The sequence below is a fragment of the Pseudorasbora parva genome, chromosome 21 (genome assembly GCF_024679245.1).
Source record: "Pseudorasbora parva isolate DD20220531a chromosome 21, ASM2467924v1, whole genome shotgun sequence".
Taxonomy (NCBI): Eukaryota; Metazoa; Chordata; class Actinopteri; order Cypriniformes; family Gobionidae; genus Pseudorasbora; species Pseudorasbora parva.
In genome coordinates, this window is record NC_090192.1 from 18520499 (window position 1) to 18527083 (window position 6585).

Here is a 6585-nt window from a genome sequence, read left to right on the forward strand (position 1 = left end):
GACGCTGCTGCCTCGGGAGACAGATAGCTCGCTAACGCCTCCTCGACGCGAGGCAGCATCCCATAGCCAGCCTCAGCCGCGCCCACAACACACCCGAAGTCGAGAACTGGGGGTGTCGATAGGCGCGACGAGTACGGTTTTCCCCAGGATTTGCACAACTCGTTTTGCAAATCTGGGAAAAACGGCAAGCCCCTGCGTGGCGGCTGAACACGCTTTTTGAAGAAGCGTCCATCCAACCTGCTCACAGGCTGGACTTCCACCTCTTCTGGCCAGTCGATGCTGAGTTTGGCCACAGCACGTGTCAGCACGTCCACGAGCTCTTCTTGAGCGGGAGAGTGAAGAGGTGAATTCACCTGCACTCCGCCCGCCTCCAGGCTGAACTGATCTGACCCCTCGGAATCAGACGGCATCAGCACTGGGTTATCGACCTCGTGGGAAGAAGCCGCAGCGCGGGCTTCCTCACGAGGCGGAAGAGCGTCTGAATCATCGGACGAGGACTGGGAAGATGCCTCAGCATGCCCGCCTCCCGTCGCGAGATCCAGTTGTGAGCCCCAGGATCTACGCCGCCGCGCTGCCTCGACAGACGCGGGACCAGAACCACGGGGCTCGCGAGCCTGGCCCGCTCTCAGTGAAAACGGCCAGCCGTGAGCGCAGCACCCGGAGCGGCAGCTTCTCACACTCGCTGCAGGCGGCACCCTCAAGCGCCGCCTGAGCGTGCTGCGCTCCGAGACACTGCACACACAGCTGGTGTGTGTCCGAGCCCGTAATGAAGCGCGGGCACGGATGAACACACCTCCTAAATTGCTCGCTTGCCATGCTTGCGAAAAGGGACTGATTCTCAGACAGACAACAGTAAATAGACAAACAATATTCACACAGAGCGCCTCGCTGAAGAGCAAAGACTGTCTGTTGTTTGGGGCGGCGCCTTCTTATAGCTTCCGCGTACGCCGTCGCCGCCCAGATAGCAAAATTGTTCTGGCCCAGATCCGGCCCACACTTTACACTTTCATCTGGCCCACTACCCGCGTGGAATGATGGCACTTGGGCGGTCCGCTCCCGTTTGCCAGATTTAGGCCGCAATCAAGCCATAGCAACGCCGCATGTCAGCCATGAACAAAACGCATGAAGCAGAACTGGCCCACATCGGTTACGTCATGACGTTGCACCAATCGGATTGGTGGCTGATTTCATTCATACTTCAGAGCCGTCACGCTGGGGGCGTTCCCAGAGTGTCGTCACTCGACGATGCAGTGTTGAGTTCCCTCGATATAGGGAACATCTCAGTACAACTCCTCAGCAGTGGAATTATATTCCAACGGAGGAAAACCCTGCTGATCATGCATCCAGGGGTTTGACGGTGAAGGAGTTACTTACCTCAAAGTAACTTTTACTTGTTTTCGGGCCCAAAATTCTTGTGGGACAAAGAAATGGCTGTGTCAGAAGAGCACGTTCCTGGACTTCTTTTTGGAGATCCAGAGGTAAAGTCATGTTGTGTTTTAAATACTGAGTGCACAAGGAGTTGGAGCCTGGTTGATGGTCTTTCAAAGTTTTCTTCTTGGTCAAAGGCAACCAGAGCCGTAGCTCGACTTTTGAGGAGAGCCAATAAAGTCAAGTCTAATCATCTCAGTACTGTATAAGAGCGACAAAAGGCTGAACTTAGCATAATCAAATGTCTGCAGTCCAGTTCCTACAAAGATGAGCTGAAGGAAATAATGGGTGGGAGAAGTATCTCGTCTTGCAGCGCCTTGTATCCTCTTGACCCTTTTATGGAAAAAGACGGTATGCTTGAGGGTGGGAGGTAGACTTTGCCGTTCAACCTTTCCAGACTCTGTGAAGCATCCAATAATAATTCCTAAGAATCATTATATCACGGAAATGATTGTTGCTCACTTTCATAACAAAGTTGCACACCAAGGGAAAGGATTTACTATAAATGAGGTTCGATCTAATGGCTTTTGGATCCCAGAAATCAACAGAATTGTAACATCTTGCATTAGGAGTTGTGTTATTTGTCGAAAGCACAGGTGACCTGTTGAAGAGCAGAGAATGGCGGATTTCCCCTCAGAGAGAGTGGTTCCATCCTCTCCGTTTACATATACTGGTATGGACTGTTTTGGACCATTTCTTATTTAGCAGGGCAGAAGCATTCATAAAACTTACGGCCTTCTCTTTACTTGTTTTAGTTCCCGTGCCATACACATCGAGATGCTTACTGACATGACCACAGATTCGTTCATCAATGCTGTGCGTTGTTTTATTGCCGTGAGAGGTACTGTGCAACAGATAATATCCGATCAAGGAAGTAACTTTGTTGCCGCAAAAATGAGTTGAAGGATGCACTTAAGAAGATGGATGTAGAGAGAGTGATAACCTTCTTATTGGAGAAGCAGTGTGACTTCCTTATGAATGTACCATATGCAAGTCATTTTGGTTATGTGTGAGAACGACAAGTTTGAACTGTAAGATCTGTGCTGAATGCGACCCTTGAACTTCATCCAGGGAGGCTGAATGATTCCTCTTTGCGAGCTTTCTTGTATGAAGCAATGGCCATTGTAAATAGTAGACCACTTATCGTGGATTGCCTGACTGATCCTCAGAGTCTAGCACCGATTACTCCGAATCATCTGCTCATGTTAAAAACGTCTGCTGCTTTGCCTCCGCCAGGAAACTTCATCCAGGAGGATGTGTTTGCACGGAAGAGGTGGAGACATGTGCAGTACCTAGCGGAACAATTTTGGAGTCGCTGGCGGAAAAAGTATCTTGTGAATATAGCCGCCTGGCAGAAGTGGAACATGATTAGGAGAAATCTTCAAGTTAATGATATTGTTATTGTCAAGTTAATGATATTGTTATGATATAGGAAGAGGAAGCGCCTAGAAACGAATGGAGGCTTGGCAGGATAAAGGATGTTTTTGTTAGCAGTGACGGGCTTGTGAGCCAAGATTCTTCTAGAGGACTCAAAGCTTAACACTAAGGGCAAGCATGTTGGTAAACCATCCATAATTGAAAGACCAGTGCAAAATCTTTTGTGGTCATAAAAGTAAAAAAAATAAAAAAATAATAGAAAGTATAAAAGAAAGCAAAAAGAGGACAAAGGGAAATTATTCGTGCTTGTATATTTGGTGTGATGTTTGCACTCGTAATTTGGTGGGAGTGTTAATAATTAGTTTTGTATTGTTTGCTTTATTTTCATAAATTTTTTATATTCCTTTAAATGATTTATTTGTATATTTTGTTTGGTATTTGTTTTCCAGTTTTTCTTTGGTGTCATTTGTCAGATATCGAAGGCCTTTTATTTTGACATCCTGTTGAGAGTCAAGGATGCGGATATATTGAGTGTTGTTCACACAGTCCATTATGGAGGCCTAGACGCATGAGGTCGTAGCATATTATACGGTTACAGTGCAAGGAGTTTTAGCTTCTGGTTTAAGTGGAGAACAAGCTATGGTCTTTGACTTCTTTATCTGTTATCCGTATGTTTTGATTTCGTTTCTTTGTGTCAAGGTTGTTTGTTTGTAATGTAGTAGGTTTTGAGTTGAGTTTTTTTTACGTGTATTTTTGTTTCATGGTTTAATAATTCGATGTTTTGTTTTGTACAAAGCTCTTACAGGGTTGATTTCCCGACGTACGACGGCAAAGTTTGATGTCGAATGATGACTGCAATAAAGTTGGGGAATCCTCAGTCAAAGATACAAACCGTTATTAAGCCAGGGAGCCACAAAGGTCTCCATTTTTCCCAGTGCTCTTCTCTATCACAGTCTACCTAAGCTTCTGTCTGCCTTTTGTCATTCTGGATGCCCTGTCTCCTAGGGTAGAACTGAGATACAAGATTTTGGCCGGTTTTATTTTCACTTTATATGTTGCCTCTTGGGTCCATTATAGCCAGGCATAACATGTCTTATCACCGCTATGCTGACGATTTGCAAGTTCATCTGCCGTTAAGTCCAAAAAACACTGATGCAGTTGGGTCACTAATTGATTGCATTGACGATATTAAATTATGGTTTGCGCAAAACTTTCTTCATTTGAATGCAGAGAAGAACTAATATATTCTATTTGGGGACTCTGCAACCTCTGATCTTAGCATGCTGACTTCAAAGCTTAAACCGACAACTAGAAATCTTGGTGTCACTTTTGATAGTAGCCTGAAATTTGATAAACAGATTGATAGTGTGGTTAAGGCTAGTTTTTTTCAGGTACGTCTATTAGCTAAGGTCAAATCATTTTTAAATCGTTCTGACCTTGAGAAAGCTATTTATGCTTTTATTAGTTCAAGATTAGACTATTGTAATGCGCTTTATGCTGGTGTCTTACAGTCATCTCTCAGGCGCCTTCAGTTGGTGCAGAATGCGGCGGCCCGTCTTTTAACCAATACATGCAAACGTGAGCATATAACTCCAATTCACTCATCGCTTCACTGGCTTCCAGTTTGCATTAGAGTTGATTTTAAAATTCTATAGTTTGTTTTTAAAGCTCTCAATGGCCTTGCACCACAGTATATAACTGAGATGCTAGCTTTGCATCAGACAAATAGGACTCTTAGATCAGCTAACCAATTTTTGCTGGAAGTCCCAAGGACACGGTACAAACACTGGGTTGATCAGGCATTTTCTGTAGCTGGACGCAGACTCTGCAACAAGCTCCCTTCGGATTTACGTATAATCACTGACCTGGGCCTCTTTAAGGCTAAGCTTAAAACTCATTTATTTAGACTGGCTTTCAATGTTTAGCAGTTGCTCTGGCATTCTTTGTATTTTATTCCTGTTGGTTTCTTTTTAAAATGTTTTGTTTTATTAGTTGTCTTATTATATTTATTGGAAAGCACTTTGTGAAACACACTTCACTTTGTGTGTTGTAAAGGGCTGTATAAATAAATATTGATTGATTGAAGATTCAGCAGAAAACCAATGTGTCTTGGACAATGATTTGGAGCTGCCTGGCGCTCTCCCTCTACAACCATGCTGTGTACATCTTCCCGCTGAGTGTCCTGAACTGGTACTGGAGACCTGTCAGCTACACAGCGACAGCACCTGGGGTCCTGCGAGTCGTCTGGGACCTTGCCGCCTGCCTGCTTCTCTTTGACTTTCAGTACTTTGTATGGCGTCTTCTGCATCACAAAGTGCCCTGGCTCTACCGCACCTTCCATAAGGTGCATCACAAATACACATCCACTCTTGCCCTGGCCACTGAGTACTCCGGATTTCTTTGCTGCAGAGAATCTCATGTTACTGGGGGTTCATCCTATGACAGAGATACTTTTCCATATGCTGAACATGTGGTTGTCAGTTGAGGACCACTGTGGCTATGACCTGCCATGGGCGACACACAGACTGGTGCCCTTTGGACTATACGGAGGAGCTCCACACCATGATGCCCACCATCAGAAGTTCAAGTCCAACTACGCTCCATACTTCACTCACTGGGACAAGCTCTTTGAGACACTGCACTCTGAATGAACTGAATAACTCGAACAAGCTACATGAACTGATTTAATTAGTCTTTTTTTTTTTAAAAAAGTGCATTATCATTCAGTGAATGAATACCTATGACTCTAAAACTTATAAAAGTTGCTTTATAGTTTGTGTGTTAAATTAATGTAATGTATATTTATTGAACACATGTATTTAAGTGTGACTGCAAGAAAAGAGATGAATATGCTGCATAATGACTATATATTATTTTTATAGATGATTTTTATTATTTTATATTATATATATTATTTTTAATATTTTTAAATATATATTATTTTTATAGATGATTTTTCATTTAATGTTATTTATTTAACTTAAAATGTTTATGGTCTTCTTTGTTTTTTTGCTATTTGTGTGTGTGTTCCCTTTCGAAAGGGAACTCGAGCTGCGTCAGCTGACGCTATGGGGAACGCCTCCAGCGTGACCGGTGTCTGAGCTACTATCAAACCACAGCAATCCTATTGACCGGCGACAGCCTATGATGTCATCAAGGTGCGACCAGGAAGTATATAAGGGCGCCTTGCAAACATGACACCAGCATCTTCGTCTTCAGGGACTGTTTTTGTCTGAATGCAGAAATTTAATATATGTACATATATGTCCCTATATCCGAGTAGTGATGTTATATATGTTTCATATAAGGCAATACATTATTAGCGCATATATAAATTCTCACGATATATGAAGATATAGGTTTATACCATGTATGAAATACCCATAGAATAATTATTATATATACATATATTAAAATTATTTATATGATGATTTTTTATATGGTACTGTATGTTAATGCCATATATGTAAACAATATATGTCGAATTTATATATGTAAGTTTATTTAAACATAATATATGCAAACATTCAGTATGCTTGTATGGGATTTTATATGGATTTATATAGTGGTGTTTTAATCCTGGCATTTCATAATTTGGTATTGGTTCAGGCTTCGGACATTAAAAGCTCCATGTGTGTTTTTCTCCCCGTTGTGAGTGTACCGTTTGAGCATTCGCTTGGTCTCGTGTGAGCATCTAGTTTTGCTTGGGCAGTATACACTCTTTTGTCCATGTGTTTAGGGTTGTTTGTTTAGCATGCGGCTTGTGCTCATCATTAGCCA

General features: G+C 42.9%; 1 pseudogene; it reads left to right on the plus strand.

Moving 5' to 3' along the window:
• Nucleotides 1-4894: 4894 nt before the first annotated feature.
• LOC137055701 (cholesterol 25-hydroxylase-like protein) lies at nt 4895-5456 on the plus strand (annotated as a pseudogene).
• Nucleotides 5457-6585: the final 1129 nt, after the last annotated feature.